Here is a 20848-nt window from a genome sequence, read left to right as displayed (position 1 = left end):
AAGCATTAAGAAGTGGTTAAAGGATGGAAAACAAACAAGTACTATGTAGGGACATTAATTTACACACAAACTTTCATTTACTGAAGAAGCCAAGTGAAGAAGAAGATACAGAGCTGTGAGAGATACCAAGCTGCTGCTTTAGTGTGCTTTACCAACATTGCTAACTAAGACACAACAGTTATCAATCTAGATGAAGAGGGATTGATTTTCTTCATCACTCTAATAGAAGCCTTCTGTTAAGAAAATCTGGGAGAGTGGTTTTGTGTGATCCAGAAAGAAAGAAAAAGAAAGAAAGAAAGAAAGAAAGAAAGAAAGAAAGAAAGATGAAAATTAATGGATAAAATAATTGCTGAAGGTTAGAAATATGAAATTAAAATGTGAAATATCCCAATGCCAAGGAAACTAACTAAATATATCCCAGGTAACCTTATCTACAACAGCCAAAGTATTATAGTGTTAAGTTCCAGTGAGTGATATAGTGCTTCCTTAAAATCCACCAAACCCCTACTTTGACTGGCTTTCAGCACATTGCTGTCTAAAGCAAAGCAGTAAGAAAGAGCATTGAGGAATATGTCTACTTGTTATTATTAAATCAAGAGATTTTCAAGTTGTTTACCTAATATTTTAAACTTTTGACACACTGAACTATTTCATCACTTATGTGATTAATCTTGTGGTTAATCATGAAAAATATTCACTGGCCATGGACATATTTGAGTGTTCAATGAGAAAGTTTATAATATTCAAGAGAGAATGATCCAGTCCCCATGGCATCAGCATGATAATTGTACCTCAGCCGGTAGAGAGAGCTCAATACCATTAGGAAATGTATTATTTGAGGTGCAGCAGCAGTACCTCAAGTATGAAGGAACAGCACAGATGGAACCTGAAGTTGGTGATAGCACCAGCTCTCTCCATCAGCCCTCTGTTATATGTTTATGTTTATGGTTTATGGAAATTGTCTATTAACAACTCTAGTACCTGCTTTGCAGGAGGAGAAATTAAGAATATCAAAAGGAACATATCATGTCTCTTTGCTTGTAGGTATAGCCAAGCATCTGAAAAATATTATGTTTTAAAGCAGGGGAAAATCTTCCTGATTTCTTGATGATAAACAGAATTTGACTATTTTTTTTATCTTAATGAATATTTAATATATGCTTAAAAGTGAAAATTAAGAATTAACTGCCTTCATGTGCTTAAGGAGTCTGACTTCCATGAGATTCACACAGTATTTTGAGTTGGGTCTAAGTTTTTGGCATGAATACAAATGCTATTTGCAACAACAGGTACTGATCTGAAAATCATTCATGGCCATTAGCATTTAGGACTCATTTGTTTCTGTCTTTATAACTTATTATTTTGTTTTATTAATTATTTTACACTTGCTTTCTTTGATTTTATGCCAAAAAATTTTAGTGAATGCATTACCTTTAAGGGGAAAAAAAAAGCAAATATTGATAAAACAAAACACTTTTTTTTACATATAAAGAGTTTCAAGACAAACATTCCTATGAAAATAATGCCTATAAAGAGCATAAATTTGTTCAAGAACTAGAAAGCTGTGTTGATTTCTCCAGAGGTAAAAGGAAAAAAAGCTATGCTTGAAAAAGTGTGACAGGGAAGGGTCATGGGGTAGACAATAGTGGATTTAGAAATTATTTACCCTCTTAGCTGATTTCAGTAAACCAACTTTTTAGCTCTATCTGTCTTTGAAACAAAATGTTTTGTGCAAGAAATGAAAATAGGTTGATTAAGCATATTCTCATCCTCACCCCATGCATCCTGTACATTACCATGACACCCTGCGATGTAGGATAGCTACAATGCAGAGTAATAGATGGGAAATTGTTTCAGGCCCTGGTGGTTCTGGTGTATGATTATGTTACAGGCTAGCAATCATAGAAATTGCCTCTGGAAGTCATACACAGCTCACCCATTCACTGAGCTACTCACAGAAGCCAGGGGATTTGTGTGCTTCAGGAAAGCATATGTTATAAAATAGTTATTTATAATGAAGTCTTGTAGATGAGTCATATTTCTCTAAGTTCTTCATGTGGATTATAGCTTGTGAAGACAGGAAAGAAGAGTTATACCGAACTGTTCTGTAAGTCATTATCTCCCCTTGACATATGGCACAATTTCTTGTTGGGAGCAGATGCTTTCAGTGTAGCAACCTAGCACCAATGAAGACATTGTCAGTTGTGAAGTTACATTACAGTGAGTGCATAATTAGTTGTTTTACATCTACTTTTACTTTGACAATTAGGAAGTTTAACAAGAGAAGGCTATGGAGGAACTGTGACTTTTCTACTTCAGTCAGTACACAGACTTATGAATTGAGGAACATGTATTTCACGCTGCTTCTGATTTCAATTTAAATTGAACCAGCACTGAACTAACAGGTCCTCTAAATGCTCTTATCATAGGTCATCCTCTAAGGGGCTAAATGTCTTTTGAGAATTGCTGTGGTCATCAGTCTATCAATTTTTGTACTTCCCATGCATATACTGTAATGGTATGCCGTGTTCATTTTCAGAGTAGTTTTCTCGGTTCCATAAAAGAGCGTGTCTTAAAAAAGATGAAATTGAGTTCATATTATGAAACAGTACATCATTTGGCTTTTATAGGACATAGCTTAACAACAGAAAATTAACATTAAGTATAAAATAGATGAAATAACAAGAGATAGTTTGCTACAACTGAATGTTTATTTCAACTTCTTCTGGCCTGTTTCTGAAAATATAAATTCACAAATATTTTGAAACAATATGTAAAAAGAAGAAATGAAAAGTCAAAAATAACTTTATTCAAATCCCTTTCAGAAAGGATATAACAACAAAACTAACCCAAGTTGTTCTTCTCATTAACTCCTTTAACCTGTGGCTCTCTGATAGCAGAAGGCCAAACCCATTGTTTTGCTTCACACACAAAGCTCTTTATGCAATTAAAATACAATATTGAAAATGATAATTTATATAAACATTTCTTGCAAAGATTGTATGTATCAAGTGACCTGTTTTCTGGCAGTGTTTCTAACAGCAGTTTGATTTTATGCAACCCATCTGGAACAAACTCCAGCAGCATTTAACGCTGGAATGTAATTTTAACTTTGGTCTCCAGATGGTCCAACTCCTTAGAGTTTTACCAGTCAAGTCACAAATAAAGTTATCTATGCAAAAATATTAATTAACAAACACAAACACTTGTATTTAGGAAAAAGAAGAAGGGGGAATGGGGGGGGGGAGGGGGGGAGAGCGCTACTCAGAAAAATTTTAATCTATAGTGCAGAGTCCACAGTTGACTTTTTCTATTGACACAAAACCACAGAGAATTAGAAGTAAACAGCATAATTTGTTTTCTGAAGCTGAGGACCTAAAAGGTTACTTCCAGTAACCTCCAGTGACTTCCAGTGTTACTTTAGACCCAATGCGTATTAAGAATAATAGAATCTGTTTTTCCAAGAAAGAGTAAGAAACATCATTGCTGTTGTTAATTTAAAATGCAAACGAAGCCAGATTAAATATCTGTCAAGTCCCTCATTTTTGGGTACGAAATTTAAATCAATCTCCTTTAAGGCTTGTTTGCTTTATTCTGCCAGTGTTAGAAAAAAAAAAAAAAGGCCTATATAGCCCAAACCACATATAGCCCATAGCCCAAACCACACATCTGTTTGCCTAGTAACACTTGGGATGCAGAGGTTCAGTAGTGTCTTTCTGGGCCAGCTCTTGTGCTATTGTTAACCTCTCCAGTTGCCATGCAGGTCATGGTGGGGGTAATAATACTACACTCATATGTGCATCTGCTCTGGCTTGCAATTGCAGCATAGATGAAAAAGAAAACTTTCATACATTGTTGTGAACCTGTTTGCAATTTCATCATCTGCAAGAGGGATTTCTTCCCCTACCAACCTTTATTTTTTTTTTATTTTTTTTTTTTCTATTCAGCTGGTAGAAATGAATATTCTACAAGTTTTGTATTCTAACTAAATGTTTATTTCTGAGAAATTATATATTACCCACTGTGTTTCCTGGTATTATTAGTGATACAGCACTTCTTTCCAAAGTTGATAATGGCTTTCTTAGTATTCCAGAAACATGATATTGTTCCATTAGCACTGGACATGTTCAGAAGCTCCGACACCTTTGGTTAAAATTTAGCACTCAGTTTTTTTCATACAGTCATTTGTGCATACTACTAATAATCTAAACTGGATACGTGTTCACTTGAGTTGCACTTGGAGCTTCAAGACATCTGGTGCCTCCATTCTGCTGATCCCGTTACTGCATAGAGATATGAGCTATCTTTAAATGCTTGCAGTTTCTCAAAAAAGAAAATTAACCTGTGTTGAGCTCTGTGCTGTCACTTCTGGTTTGTGTACAGTTACAAAATTAATTCATTTATAGTAGTTTTGATATCTCTATGCTACACTGCAGATGTCATAGGAGGTATATCGATTGATTTAAGTGAAACTACAACTAGAAAACAAGTACATATGTGGCTTTATATGTGGTTAAGTGGTTTGCAGACTGAAGCTCTAACGCATTTAACAAGCCCCGTGTGCACTAGTATATGGAAAATGAGTGCATTTGTAGAAATGTGTATTTTCATTTAACTATTCAACACAGCTGTAGGCTTAGCATATATTAGACATATGTTTGTTTCTTTTTCAAGTTTCTTGTTGTCTGTAACAATATAGTTTTAGACAAAATTTGAAATAGCTGAAAAATATGAATAGCACTTTACATAACTCCTAAGATAATTAAAAGAGAGAGAGAAAAAAAAAGTTGAAATCTTTAAGACAGTATATTCTTACATATGTATGTGTATGCACAAGAGATTTCCCAGCAATTAGAAATTGTATAAATGCTTATTCCTCATTTTTATGAAATTGATAAATTTGTTTAATGATCAATATGCTCCCATGATCCTGATGCATCACAGATCACTTACATTTAAGTAGTAGATAAGTACTCTGTGGGATGAATTATCAAAACTCTGCTTTCAAGGTCTATACCTTTTATCTATTAAAGCTTTTCTTATCTGATGTACTGAAACAGAGAAGCAGACCACCCCTCAATGTGATAGATGGACCTCCTCTCAACATGGCCAGACGAATGCTGTGGATAATTTTTTATTTCTTTATTTATGTCTATATTATTATTATTTATAGGATGGCTTGGGTTGGAAGAGAGATCATCTAGTTTCAACCCCCTGCCATGGGCAGGGATGCCACCAGAACATATTGGCCAGGGCCATGTCCTACCTGGTCTTGAACACCTTGAGGGATGGGGCATCCACAGCTTCTCTGGGCTGCCTATTCCAGTGCCTCACCTCTCTCTGAGTGAAGAATTTCCTCCTAAATTCTAATCTAAATTTCCTCTTCATTTTGGTTTAAAACCATTCCCCCTTGTCCTATCATTAGCTAACCGAGCAAAAAGTTGTTCTCCATCTTTTTTATAAGTCCCCTTTAAGTACTGAAAGGCTGCAATGAGGTCACCCTGGAGTCTTCTCTTCTTTAGGCTGAACAGCCTCAGCTGTCTTAGCCTTTCTTCCTAGAAGAGGTTCTCCAGCCCTTGATGACCATCTTCATGGCTGTCCTCTGGAGCTGTTCTAACAGGTCCACATCCTACTGGGCTGGTGCCCCAAACCTGGACACAGCACTCCAGTGCAGCTTCACAAAGGCAGAGCATAGGAGGACAATCACTTCCTTCCCCTGCTGGCCACTCTTTTGTTGATGCAGCCCAGGGCTGGGCTGCAAGCTCACACTGGTGACTTAAGCCAAATTTGAGAATGATGGAGAATAAAGAGTGGTGGGACAATAATAACAGACAGGCCCAGACAGGATAAATGTCAGCATTTCATACTACAGGTCTTGTAATTTTTCATTGCAAATAGCTAAATAGCTGAGGAAACAGGACATTTGTAATCATGCTGGATATATTCTGGAAAGCACCTCTGTCTGCCAGGTACTGTAGTGCCATATGGGCACTTAAAAGTATGCAGAGTAGCTGTGGAGGAGCTGGTTGCACTGGTAGCCATAGACAAAGTGCTTCCACTTCATGGAGGTAAGCCAAGCTCACCTCAGCTCATACATGTATCTAGTGGTGTCTCACAGACTAGCCACAAACTGAAGAAGCAAAAGAAATAGACATTCTAGTTAAATCTCCTAATAAATAAAAACAAAAAAGACCAAACAAAAAACTGCCCCTCCCCCCTCCCCCCCCCCCCAAAAAAAAAGGCAAACAAACAAACAAAAACCCACAAAAAACAAAAACAGAAATAGCAAAAGCTTTTCAAGTGAACACTTGACTAAGTGAGTCGAGCTACCTGTGGAGCAGTACATGAATTCAAGTGTGAATTCATGCCAGAGAAAACAGCCTCCTGAGGTTTAATGAACTCTATACAAACAACAGGAAAGTTTTCCATCAAAGTCATAAATTCTGTTTCCATTACTTTTACATTCATGAAGTAAGTTGCTGCTTAATGTAGCTGGATGAAAGCCTGTAAGTTGAAAACAAAGTGATTTTTATTGTGGATCATAGAACTCTAGTGGGGCCAGGGAACAGCTGACATAGCACAGCAACAAGATGTCCGCAACAGTACTTTAACCCAGTAAAATCTAGAGCTGCTTTAAAACAAGCATGGGTAACAGGCTGTAAGGCTCCGTATTAAGCTCCAACGGTCTAAAACACAGGTACTAATATCCTGAAGGCTTTCGCTTCACTCTGAGGCAATTCCTTTTCTAAATTAGCATTATTAAAGTGCCTTTAATGAAGATAAACACTTTTTTTTTTTTTTTTTTTTTTTTTTTCCTTCTCTCCCTATGAGGTATTTGTTTGCCTCCCCACCCCAGTTTTGTTAACTTTTTTAATTCACCATGTGTGTCATACTGAGCACACTCTTGAACCTTCCCCAGTGCATAGTGGAGAAAAAAATGGCTGGTCACAGCAGCTTAAACACATGACATTTTGAGCAAAAGTTATTCAGAAAAAGACATCTCTTTGCAATGAGACAGAGCAAACTGCAGAGCTGTCATTTGTTAAATTGGGTATTGTCTCATCAAATTTCTAAGCATAGTGTCAGAAAAGATCAGGTGCAGACTGACAGATTTGACTTTACCACAATCACACAGAAAACATTAGCTATTAAGGATATACACAAGCAAAAATAACAGATTAAATATTCTATAATTATAACTTCTCTAACAGATGCTGCTATATGAATTTGATGTCATTAAACTTAAGTATCCCAGCCATAAAGCATACATACCCTGGCCACACACTGAAAAGGAGTAAAATAAATAAACTAGGGAGGATGAGAAAAAAAAAATGTTCTATGGCTTGGTGGTTTTGTTTTGTTTTGTTTGTCCCTTATATCCTTTTGGGATAGCCTTATCAAAGAAACTGTTCAAACAAAGTGAAATGTACCTCAAACCCATCAGAATCCAAGTCTAGCCCACGGACTTTCTTGGATTTCAAAATATCCCTTTTTCTATCTTACAGACTGTCATATCTCCCATTTGTGAAGCACAGGAAATCGAAACATGGAAATACCATTACCAGCATAATCACACTCTGCTCCAGGACCACATTTCCCTGTGAAGTATTCAGCTTGAATTCTAGGCCAAAGTAAGAGTAGTGAAATGAACATTTGCATGAAATTTGAATGAGTCATACTTAAATGATGACATATGAATCTGTGGATATTTGAAGTTCTGCATTTTGACTTTAACTAAATGAACAATTCCTGTTTTGTCTAATTTTTTGATGGTCTTAAAAAAAAAAAAAAAAGACCCTCCTCTCCCCCCCCACACACTTCTACGTATTTGCTAAAACATGGGGAGGGGCTTGCATTCCTCAGCCTCTCCTGCCACCAGTGATACTGAGGAAGCCAAGGCCCAAGGCAGTCTGACTTCTGCTCAGGCTGCTGAAGCTTCCAAGCCTTTTGGAGTGGACAATGTCCTCCTACTCTGGCCTTGCTGTTCCCAGTGCTGTTTCTCAAATCGCACTTTTCCACGTTGTCGTCTCTGTGGTGTCAGCTCCCCAGCCTGTGAGGAAAGGGAAAATTCCTCATAGTCAAGCCAGTCTTTGCAAGTTTCTGCTTGTTTAATTTGAGCCAGAAAGTCTCAGAGTTCCCATACAGCTTTTCTGGGCTTATCACTGACACGGCCTTCATTTCCCTGAGAATTGCATTCTGTTAGCAAAGTTGGAGGGGATAAGTTTGGATCTTTTAGATATGCCCTGACTGTTGTCCTTTCTGTGCCATAGCACCTTAAAAATCAATACAAGCAAAAGGGCTTCTCTGGTGGTGCAAGGTGAGAAAAGGCTTTTTCAGCTAGTTTTTTTTTTTTTTTTTTTTTTTTTTTTTTTTTTTTTTTTTTGCCTACAGGTATATTTTGGAGTACAGGCTAGTTGGGAAACATATTTTGATACACCTGCCCAAACAACTACAGCTTCACTTTTTTTATTTTTTTTTAATTTTATTTTCTTCATCCCAGAATAAAACTTAAGCCTGCAAGCTTATGTTTCGGTTTAAAAGCAATTGCTTTTCTCACACTAAATTTAACACCCCCACTCCCTCCACTCCACCCTCCCTCCACTACCCCCAACCCCCCAAAAAAAAGTAGGCAGCAGAGGACTAGATTCACAGTGGATGGGACTCTGGGCAGCTCTGTGCATGTTAGCTTTCTCCACATAATACCAATCCAGATCAACAGAAAGTTTGCCTCAGTGTTTAACAGGTTTGAATTTCACTAAAATTGAAAGGATGTAATATCTTTATTTTGACAGTTACATAACATTAGAAGAAAGAATAAATTGAATAAAACATACTTTATTTTAAAGTATTTAAATATCAGAAATGAGTTGTATCAAACAAGTGCTCCTCAGATACATTTGCAATTAGTTAGCACATTTTCTGTGATGATGAATATGCATCAGTCTCAGTTTCCAAGGCTGCCTCTGATTGGCTTCACCCTAGCAAGGGATAGGATTTATTAGTGGCAAGCAGCTCTTTTGTGTGTTTGTTTCCTAGCTGGTAGCACCTGAGCAGGAAAAGTAACTGTAGACCTTGATACTGGTTGGGATAGAGGGGGAACTGCAAAGGATCTTTGCTTCTCTTTAAACAGAAGGTAGTGAAAGAGTGAAGAAATCTATGCTTGTTTCTGTAGGATAACAATGTGCAGTATAAATAGTACCTGTCAACTTTTAGAGGTGGTGTGTTTAACTCTAAAATGTTGTCCCCTATGGGAGAATATGCTTGATGTTGTTAGTGGGTGGAAGTGATTTGTTATGACTGGAATGTGGTCACAGTGGTATAAATCAAAGGAGGTAACTTGGTAGAATATAAGGTGGTTTTTTTTTGTTTGTTTATTTGTTTGTTTTTTAAACTGTAGAGTTTTAATTTAATACTGGGGTGCTGCTAATAATTGATTATTGTCCTTCTGCACTTTCCAATACATAATGGGGGAAAATGTGGGACAAAGTGTCTGTTTAGAAAAGAAACTTGTTCTTCTACATCAAAGCTCTGTTAGCTTTTGTGGAAATCAGGAACGTATCTTCATTCTGTGATTTTAAGTTTTCAACTTAAAAACTCAAAACCTCAGGATTTGATTGATAGCTGAATTGCACACAAAGTGGTGGGTTAGATGAGAGCAGTCTCTTTGCTTAGATAGTGTTAGAGGAAGAGATTAGGTGAGCAAGGTTTTGATTAGATTCCTGTTATTCTGCCTGGTTTGTCATGCCAGATGAGAAATAGGGGTCCATAAAGCAGTGGCCTTTGTGGCCAAAAGCTCTTTTTGGTGTAAGGTCAGCTTGCACCAAATTGTTATCAAACTATACTTAATACCTCAGCTAAAATCAGCTTTGCAGTGAGAACATGAGGCAGCTGAGTAACTGTTCTAATATGTATATGGTTCATCTGGATTCTCCATGTAAATGCTCAAATGCTTCTGTTTTTAAAGACCTTCTGTAGACTAGACTAATTTTAATAAAGTATCTTCTCTTTTAATCAATATTAAAATAAATCTGATTATGTGATTTGTGAGAGAGAAATGTATGTAAGATATGTTTTACAGATTTCATCAAATGTGATTTGTTTTTGCTTTTGTATAGCAAAAATAAATATTTGTCAATAGAAGAATAATACTTGGCTGATAAAGAATACTATCTCCTTAGAGATAGGCCTTCTAATTTAACGTGCATAGGAAATGAAAAGAAGTAGCTCTGCTTTTCCAGTAATGATGGCAGTTATGATGTAGTATGTATAATACAGATTCTTCTCTTTATTCAATGCCAGACATATATCAAATATTTGCCAATTTTCTATTGTCTAACTCTGCATCTGCTGAGCTGTAATATTGCATATACAAAACTTACAGTGCTACTTGCTTTTATTGCTCTGCCTGACAGAAACTCTTTTTCTTATTAATTCCAACACAGAACATCAGGAAAAACATACACTTACCATGTAATTGTAGTACAAACAAGTTCCTCCATAGAAGGAAACATTGTCAAAGCTGCTGAAACATTAATATTTTATTAGTATTCCCAATTATTTATGGCTATTTTACAGCAGTCATAAAACAGATATTAATCAGAAAAAAAAAGTTAATTAGAAAAAATCAGTTTAAAATCCCATATTAAAAATCTTCCAAATCTGCCCTATTGAAAGGTAGTAAATAGTTAATTGCTTTCAGACCCGAACATTTAAGGAAATACAGCTTTCTGAAACTTCCAGAGACCTGAAAGGTAGGAAACACGAAGAAGTGGCAGAACTACAATTTCTTGACAATACTGGCTGTTTATGTGAAACTCCAAGATTTTTAAAGAGCATAAAATTTGCATGAAGATTCTAGAATGCAAAGTGATTTGTAAAGGAAAAAAAAAAAAAAGTAACAAAATTCAAGCACAAATAGAGACTGGGCAAAGAGTGGAGTGAGAGCAGCCCTGAGGAAAAGGACCTGGGGGCATTGGTTGACGAGAAACTCAAATTGAGCCAGCAATGTGTGCTTGCAGCCCAGAAAGCCAACAGCATCCTGGGCTGCATCCAAAGCATCATGGGCAACAGGGCAAGGGAAGGGATTCTCATCCTCTGCTCTGCTCTCATGAGACCTGACCTGGAGCACTGCATACAACTCTGGGGTCCCCAGCACAAAAGGGGCATGGAAGTATTAAAATGAGTCCAGAGGAGGCCACAAAGATGCTCAGAGGGCTGGAGCACCTCTTCTATGAAGACAGGCTGAGGGAGTTGGAGCTGTTCAGCCTGCAGAAGAGAAGGGGGAGACCTCATAGCAGCATTCCTGTACCTAAAGGGGGCCTACAGGAAAGCTAGGGAGGGCCTGTTTGTCAGGAGGTGTAGGGATAGGACAAGGAGTAAGCTTTAAACTTAGAGGGTAGGCTTAGATTATATGTAAGGAAGAAATTCTTTACTATAACAGCAGTGAGGCCCTGGCCCAGGCTGCACAGACAAGCTGTGGAAACCCCATCCCTGGAAATGCCCAAGGCCAGGCTGGACAGGGATTTGAGCAGCTTGGGCTGGTGAGAGGGTCCCTGCCCATGGCAGGGGGTTAGAATTAGATGATCCCTTCCTACCCAAAACATTCTGTGATTCTATGAACAGGACTTAGCCTGTTTAATGTGTGATGCAAGAGGTATTGTTTGCTTTCAAAACAATATAAAATGATGTAAATTCTGTTTAGTCTGCTGAAATTCTGGTTCATGCAATAATCATATCCTTAAAAATGTTTTATTTTTCCCTGTATTTTCTCTCTTCCCTTACATTCTTTATATTGTGTGATAAAATTAATACTGTGGGACTCTTCTGTTCTTTGTGTAAAGCAATCTCCACACAAAGTTCTGTGAATAGTCCTATTAGGAAAATAAAGACCTGTATAAGAAGCAGTTTTCTTTTGTTTGTTTGTTTTTAACTAGGTTATTTTTGATATCTACAGTATTCATAGATGGTGCACACACTTTCTTTGAAAGGATTTTATAAATCTGTTTGTACCTTTGATTCCTTCAACCTGTTTAACTAGGGGGTTTCTTTTACATGAGAAAAAAAAAGTGTTGCTTTCTGTCTGAAGTTTGGAATGCTATTTTTTCTGTTAAAATTATAGCATCTTATGTCAAAGACTGAAGAGCCTGATTTAAGAAAAACTTAAAAAAAAAATCTTCCTATAAACCATTTGTCTTCATAGGTGTGGACAATTGTTTTTGCTCCAAACCAGCTGGATACAAACCACTTCTTGTTCAAAAGCCATGTGGCAGAATTACTGGACTATGAGCTGAAGCTACTCTGTCCTGCCTCTTGGTTCAGTTAAGGTAAATGTATCTTTGTTAATTTATCTCTGTTGGCCTTTTTGGGGGATACAAAGTGCTTGAAAATCTACTCCTTAAGGTATAACACAACATTTTTAATTCATTTACTGCATTTTACTTCATCAATAAAGATAGAAAATCACCTCAAAATTCAGAAGTCAGATGCACCTAAATACTGACTTTTGCAGTCGATAACTTAAAAGTTGACAAGTTTGTGGAACACCAGCTGCTTTTTAGTCAAAAATGAGAAGTCCTTATTCCTCATATCTTTGTTTGATAAATGCGCATATGATCACAAGAACTGGTCCTGATACTCTGCTGAAACCTGCAAAAAGTAACCTGTAACTTCAGAGGGAATGGTGAGTTGTAACTTTCTTTGAAAAAGAGATTACTTTTAAGTCCTTACAATTTTCTTCTCAAATCAAATCTGTGTAAGAGTCGTCGTAGCCAACACAAAACTTCATTATGCAAGTAGGGCATAAAATCACTTTAAAGGATCATTATCATTAATAGTAAGGATAGCTTGGCAAGAAAATTGCCTGACAATCACAGAATTGGGTCAATTTGAACTGTGTTACAGATTTGTTGATTTCCACATCTGTTTCTGTCTGCAAAGGGGAAAAAAAGCTGTTGCATGAAATTATATTTTTATTATATGTTGGGTTTACATTTACATGAACTACTACACTACGTTACTACTACTATTACATGGCTACAACATTAATAACAGCAATGTGATGATAAGTAACTTTAATAATGGTTTCAAAACATTTGTTTTATAATACTTCTCTGAGTGTTCCTTCATTTCACTTACGCTAGGCGAGAAAAAGGCAAGAGGAAAAGACAAAACAACTGGTTACACTGCAGAGTTTTGTCTTGCTGTCCCCCTTTTTCCATAATTAATTTTCCTGTTTTGTCATGATTCAAAAACAAATAAAGAAAGAATAACACAGTAGAGTCAACAAGACAGTAAAGAAAACTTGTAAACCTCTAAATGTAACTTCAAAAATGTTTCAGTCAAAATTTGATAGATGTTCATTTTCTGTTTTTAAAATATGGTAGCAAGTTGCATTAATACAGCTAAGCTATGACAAATGTGCTTGAAACTAGTATACCAATATCAAAGGACATGCTGTTTTGGCCCCTTAGAACCCTTGGCTGCATGTGAGGTGGGCAGGTTGGGGGTGGAAACTGATTCAGATCTGTGCTGGAAACCCTTGTACAGATTTTCTGGGTTAATGTGTATAAACGTGGACTTTTAACTGCACAAATACACTGGTAAGCATTTCCGCGTAAGATTTTGTTCTGGGTTGTGAATACTCGCAGAAGCTCCAACTTGTGGTATTTGATGCCATTTTGGCAATATTTTTCCAATTTACCTTACCTCAGATCTTAAGATGCTTAAGAATGAGCAGCTTCAAAGAATTTATGACAAAAGAAAACATGAACATAAGTTCATACATATATATATAAATGTCTGAATTAATATAAAATGTTTGACTAACATTGTAAGAAAACAGTGTATAATAAAAATTTGTTTTTTGCTGAACAGCCATTTCTGTTTTTACTGTAAATAGGACAAACTTCAAGAGTTATAATGATGAAAAAAATGTTAATATTGATGACATAACCTGAAAATTTCCTTAACTCATAACATCTGATATCAAATTGGAAGCACTATGTTATTATTCACAAAGTACTTTTAGTGACTTATTAGGTCACTGGAAAAAAGCAAGGTCCGTGTTATATATATTTAAGGTAGACAGAAATCTCAAACTGGTAAATAATTTGAAGCCTGCCTTTACAAAAAGGAATCTCACAAAACAAGCTAGTGACAGCAATGTCTTCTGCTATACAGAATTATATAACACATAAAAACTAACATCTCTTAATTAAGAAATGAAGCATAAATCAAATTCTCTTCTGATGGATGTCTAAATTACTATCTCTTATTTGGTGAAGTTATCAGCTCTTGTCCTAAGGTATTTGTCTCTATATTTAAGAAGTAGAGGTGCGTAGTAGTGCATAAAGCTAGATAATGCTAATAGAAATATTTCCTATTGATTTAAGCCGAGACTAGAGTTAAGTCTTGCTTTTTTTGTGTGGCTCTCGCTTCATATGTAGTCATAAGTCCTTATGAATCTTTGCATGGTTAAATGTGTATATGTATAATAAAAATAGGTTTATGTTAGTAAATGCACATTTATGTATAATACATTTTTTAATATTCATTCAGTAAGGGTGAACTTGCCGTTCCTGTGATACTGCAGAAACTTGCACATGCTTATTCATATTAAAAATTAAAACAAGTAGTTCAAACCTTTGTTTAATGTTCTCTAGAATTAATCTAATTTCTTTTGCAACCAATATACACTGTGTAGTATCAAATATGTGTTTTTTTTTTTTGTTTTCAGTCTGCAACATGCTGATTCCCATGTTTGCTCTGGCTTCTTATATTGTAAGAAAGAATAATTAATAGTTCTGTTTATTTTCTTGCACATAACTAAACACTTTATCTTCAGAGCTTTTGCACTTGAAAGTATGTGCAAGGTCTAGTGAATGGAAGATCTTTCCATAATAGGAGCAGAGAGAATGAAACTTTTGTTGCTGGTTAGAAGCATTACTCTGGTTAGAAGAAATATTCTTCTTGCTAGGCTGCTCTTATCACCTAAGGTCTGTCATCTTAGGCCTGTACCTGAATTCATGTGGTGTTTAAACCTCTGGCTCTGGGGATACCTTTAGCCACAAACTGACAGAATGACCAGAAATGGCTTTGTGGTTCTCTTTCATTTTTCTTTATGGTTGTACTCTGGTCATGTGTATCCTCTGAACTCTTGATCTTGATGTCTGCTCCTCTGATGATGTATAGTTGCAACATGTCATCAGTGTGCTCTGAGAACCTATTATACTGCTATACATCATTAGAGACCCTTCTCTCTCAAGACAGGTTACTATTATATATCATTAAAATGATGGCTGGTAAGAACAGGCATCCCTGAGAGGGAATCTTAAAATTCTATATGTGGGAAAAAATTCTAGTTTATAGGTGAGTTGAATAAAAATTGGATACAATAGGTGTGAGTTGTAATATAAATAGTATTAAAAATTAAATAATATTTGTAATATAAATTTTGTATCTGGAAAAGTTTCTAGTCATAAAAACAAACTCATGCACTGCAGAAGACATTTATAACTGAGATTTTTATGCATAAGACCTACTGCACTCTGCTATAACTCACTGAGATATGACAGGTATGGCCAGTTTCTGCAGAACCAAGTCTAAGAAGCATTTTGAAATTAAAGGGGGCTGTAGAAGTTTTCAGAATCTAAGTGATAAATACAAAATTCATGGTATGGATCTGTCTACAATGCCATACTAAAGCTGTATAACTTTCCTGGTGTCTCAGAAGTGATCATTTCAGTGATGACAAGTTTGAGAAGGGGAGTACCAAGTAAAAGCTGTGGCTTCTGTTCATAAGAGTTTCCAAACATATGGAAACTGTAGGCAACTGTGCAAATTCTACAGGCACATACAATTTCCATTGAAGTTGCCAGGAATTAACTGAATATATCCAGGAATAGCATTTGATTCAGAATGTTTGATATAACCTTGTTATCATAGCAGTCTTGGTCAATATGTCTTAGCGAGAATTCTGCATATATATACCATTAGCACTTATTTCTAATGCAAATACATTTCTCCTTTGTAACATAAAAATGTATTTATCCTCAAAAATAATAAAAACTAGGATTATATGTAGCTAAGTGAAGATCTTGAATGGAATGTTTTATCTCTTTCACTCCAGCATGCTGCAGTGAATTAAGTTGCTGAAATCTGCCTGTCCTTTCCTTCTCAGTGTGGCCCATAAAAAGGCCTTTTTCTCTGTAATTGCAACCGAAAAGTTGAGTTATGAACCAAATGGCTTAAAAAAAAAAAAAAAGACTGCAATTCCATAACATTAAAAGTTATCCTTAGAGGTTTTTATTATTTTATATCTACTAAAACATTAAACCTCATCACTTTCCTACTCTCTCTATTAGAATTAGATATTGGTGTATCTCCTGCTTATTTGGTGTGATATTGTAGTGCATAACACAGACATTATGGAATAGAATGATTATTTTTTGGCTTCTGTGCATGCTTTTACAATGATGCTGGTAGTATTTGTAATCTTAAACCAAAGCAAGCATTCATGTGCATACATAATGTTGACAAGTGTGTTATAAGTAAAACAGTATAGACTCTACTGTCAGATTTGTTTTATATTTCTTGTTTTAGATTTTATTTAATCCAGTTTTCCACCTTTCTAGAATATTTCCAGACTTTTTTTTTTATTATTTTATTTATTATTATTTTTTTTAATAATAGTTTTTGTTGGGTGATTTGCTTACTGTTGAGGAGTTGTTCCTGACTTACAGAACCAAAGCTAAGAACTGGAAGGGAAAAATCTACCAAGGTAAAGGAAATTGAGGAAAAAACATTGTTAGAAATTGAGTTTTGCATATTAAAATATTCAAAACACTTCTAAAAATAAAGTTCTGAATATCTGACATCCTATGGCATATAGGAAAGTGCTAGGTGCAGATAATATCTAGAAAAAGCAGTATATTTATTTTAATGCTGACTGAAGCAGTAGATAAGTTGGAGGGCATATTCTAGATGCCTGAAGAAGCATACTCAGTGGCATTTAATACAGCTTTGCAGCATATTGTCATAATATGGTAGTGTCTCTTCATCTACTGCATAATTCCTCAGATAGGGCTGATCATCTGAATGTCTTTATTGTTATAAACCAATAACAAACACAGAAAAGGTCAGACAAATGCAAAACCAAACGTCAGACAAAAGCATACCTTTTGTTTCAATTTCACTCCTAGATTAACTGAGAAGTGCATTATTTGGCAAGCTTGGAATCTTCTGGACTTGTATTTTGTTCTTTGATAACTTTTACAGCTTTGGTAAGTTCATTATTTTCACTCTTTCTTTTTGAGATTACTCTATGCAACTTCTGTCTCTGTTCAAATATTTTATATATTCAGCATAAAATTAGTTTTTCTCTACTATCTGGTACAACAGCCAATAAATCATTTCAAATGTGGATGAGCAAGTGAAAGAGCTGAGACCTCTGCATAAAATCTTGTTTTGCCTTGTCTTTCCTTTCTGTGTGCATTGAGTGTCTTCATAATCCTCATCTCAACTTCTTGATTAGTCATGAAATTTATTAAAGTTATATGCTAAACAGAAAAATTGGAAATGACTTTTTAAATAAGGTAGGGATATTTAAATGAAATATGAAAGTCATGAAATGGAAGGCAATGCTTTCTGCTGTCTTTTTAATTAAAAGAATAAAGACTGAAGTACTGTTGCCAGAAATAAATGCCTGTATATTAAACCAACTAGGTATCTGCTGACCTTAGAAATGAGACTTACAGATACAGACAAAGAGCAGAAGTCGGGGAATAATTGCAAAGCTGAAAAATTTGGTGTCTGGTGTGGATGCATTCTCAAAAAGGAACAGAAAGCTGTTCCAAGTACTACTCATTGGAGATGCATACAATTCCAGCTTTAATTTGTGACCTTGTGTATTTACTTACAATTCCAGTTCAGTGTGTAACTGTTTAGGAAAAAAAAAAAATGCCCTAGAAATAGTGAGCAATGACAATAGCCCCGAATGCAGAGCAAAATGTAAAGGATCAAAATTAAGGAGCTTGGAGAACATCCTGAGTATAAAGTAAAGGGGATTGCAGTTACCCAGACATAAATCTTCCTGCTGCATACCTCTGTTTCTTCCAATGGTGCAAGCTTCCCTTAAGAACAACTTCCTTAAAACAGCAGAACATCCTTAACATCCTTAACAACTTCCTTAAAACAGCAGAAGTGGGAATGTACGGGCATGTAGCTGAGGTATGGTTTTTGAGAGCACTTTCCTTTACTGTGTGCTCGTACCCAGGCTCTCTTGTCACTGGATCTTTACTGGGAGAAGGCACAGGAGTACTCCTACCCCTCCAGTTCTACCCCATGCTCTTTATTTTTGTCCTACTAAAGGGTTTGAGTAGACTTTTATTGTAGTTCTTCTGATACTGTCAAGCCTATAGGTACACTTCCAAAGTCCCTAAACAAGTTAAGGCTGCTGTTTTGAAAACTTACATTCTGAATTTATCAGGTATAGAAGAGCCTTGCGTTTCTTATTAAGGATCTAGATTCACACAATGGTTTAGTAAAGATAGTATTTACTACAGAATACACAGGCTTATTAAGTGCGTAACCAGATGGGTGAGTCTTGAGAGTGAGTGCTCCATTTAGAATGATGGATCTCTTTGAGGTGAAAATCAGTCCAACTCTTTCTGCAATTTTTACATTACCTGAACATTTGTAATTTTTAATTAGCTTGACTTAGACTCCAGTTAATCACTGAAAATTAACATGGTTTCAGTCTTTCAGGAAAAACTGTTTCCTTCTAGATCTGTGTAACATGCTTGCTTTAATTCTTTTTGCCAGCACTTCTGTGATTAACCTGGTGAAGTTAATTAATGCCACTGGTTAATCACACCACTGGTCAGACTTCTCCTTGATAACTTGTTCAACAACTTTTTCCTCAGGTGTGTTTTTCTTCATTGTCACTTGTGATATGCAAGGCCTTTGGTTTAGTGGCTTGTAGACTGTAGCACTATGTGCTTTCAGTTAGCAGTCTAGTCTGTTATCTAATGTTTTTTGATCCATCAGTCTTCTGTTTCAAAACTGTTTACCAGGGACTTAACATTTGGTACTTCACTGTCTTGCGTTTCGTAGTTATTTCTGGCTTTGCATAGCTTTATTATCTTAAGTAATGTTTTCTATTTTATTCTAGATCAATGCTTAGCCTTGGATCACCTGAAAATGATGGAGTAATTTTTTTTTTGTCAGTCAGCTTTTAATTCTGTTTCTTACTGCTGCTAACCCTTTTGTAGTTCTCTGGCTCACTTCAAGGTTTTGCACGCTTCTAATAATTACCTGCCTCATATTGATTTTGATATTCTAGCTTCCCTTTCTGTTCTCAAGTTCTGTGTTTTGCTTCTGTGTGTAAACAAAATTAATTTGTTAGTTTATCACACGTTGAACAATATCACCCATAAATTTCATGGCCTTTAGTGCTTACTGTAGTTTTTCTTGTTTGTTTGTTTTTCCCAAGGCTGTGTTATACATTTTCTTTGGGAGAAATTAGCTTTATCTATTCCTGTTTCCCCTCATTTAAGAAAATTATATTAATCTATGTAGATGAAATTTAACTTTTCTGTTTTTTTCTAAAACTTTGCAATAGCTCTTGTTTTCCCAGTTGGATTCCTCAGAAAGCATGATGTTTAAAAATAGAATTAAATACAGCTAACTCTGGACTTATGGTATCTTTCTAATGATTATAATGTTCATATCACTTGATAGTTTATTTGGACTATTTCCAAGCTTGATCTTTCTAGCTTAGTGATGCATTTATTCCCTTCCTGTATTCCAGGGTACCTAAAAACTGTGCAGAAATACTTTCATCAAAATTGATTTGAATTATTCTTGAAAGGATTATTTCATTAAGAATAAGATTATAGTATTTACTAAAATGTAATATTACCTGTACCATTTTTTATTCCATCCACTGATTGCTTTGCCTGATAGAATTTAAAAATTACTTTTGTCTCACAAAGCCTCTTTTTGTCCCCTACAGAGATGCATGTGCTAAAATAAATATAAGGTAAAACTAAGAATTAAACAATAAAACAAACTGATTTCAGATAAGTTGCTACTTACAACTACTTTACAATAAGATGACATCATATCTAGTGTGTCACCTCATATGAGGCTACAAGTTCAGAAAGCACTGTTTATCCCAAATGCATTTTGAATATCTATCAAATGTAAACTGCACAACTATCACGTTGAAGATAAAAGACCTCATTTTAAAATGAGGGAAGTTTACTTTCCATTCCTACACAAGAAACGAACAATCAACAAACAAACAAAAACACCACCACCACCACAAAAAATAAATAAATAAAAAATCCAACAACAGCTATTGTTACAAGATTCTGTCAGGGGGTTGAAAATAAATGACAAAAGTTAATTCTGGTGGGAATGATTATGGACAACAAACATAGTGAGGCAGTATTATTCCATTCCTACACTTCTCTGGATTGTTTGGTATTTTATCAGCACTAGTGATCAGTTCTCCCACTGCTGCTTTCTTTGAGTTACTGAAAAGGATGTTTGCAGGCTGATAAGCCATTGCTTTTGTTTTTAACATTGCTAAAGTGAAAGTCCATGTCTAAATATCACCTGTCAGAATATGAAGTAATTGATTTCTCATGCATCTCCATCAATAACATTATTGATAGTAAATAAATTCTACTTCTGTTACTTACGCGTAATAGTCACATGACTCAGTTTTACTGGGCCTTTCTTAATGTGAATATCTAGTGGATCTGAAATTTTCAGTTAGATTAGGCTAATTATGAAATAAAATAGTTTTCATAGAAACTGGAGGTAACTGACTTTTCAGTTGGGA

At 35.6% G+C, this 20848-nt stretch overlaps 1 long non-coding RNA gene across 2 annotated transcripts in view; it reads left to right on the top strand.

The window, feature by feature from the left end:
• The first annotated feature begins 9031 nt into the window (after positions 1-9031).
• LOC311444170 overlaps positions 9032-20848 on the top strand; it is a 62294-nt gene continuing 50477 nt past the window's right edge. The window contains exons 1-3 of one of the 2 annotated variants that reach the window (XR_014697681.1): positions 9032-9133; positions 12200-12323; positions 17199-17279. This is a non-coding gene — a long non-coding RNA (uncharacterized lncRNA). The remainder of the gene's footprint in view (positions 9134-12199; positions 12324-17198; positions 17280-20848) is intronic. The other variant, XR_014697680.1, reaches the window with a different exon arrangement.

The sequence above is a fragment of the Aythya ferina genome, assembly GCF_964211825.1.
Source record: "Aythya ferina genome assembly, chromosome: 13".
Classification (NCBI taxonomy): Eukaryota; Metazoa; Chordata; class Aves; order Anseriformes; family Anatidae; genus Aythya; species Aythya ferina.
The sequence above is the reverse complement of the archived record's forward strand: the minus strand, read 5'-3'. Positions and strand labels throughout refer to the sequence as shown.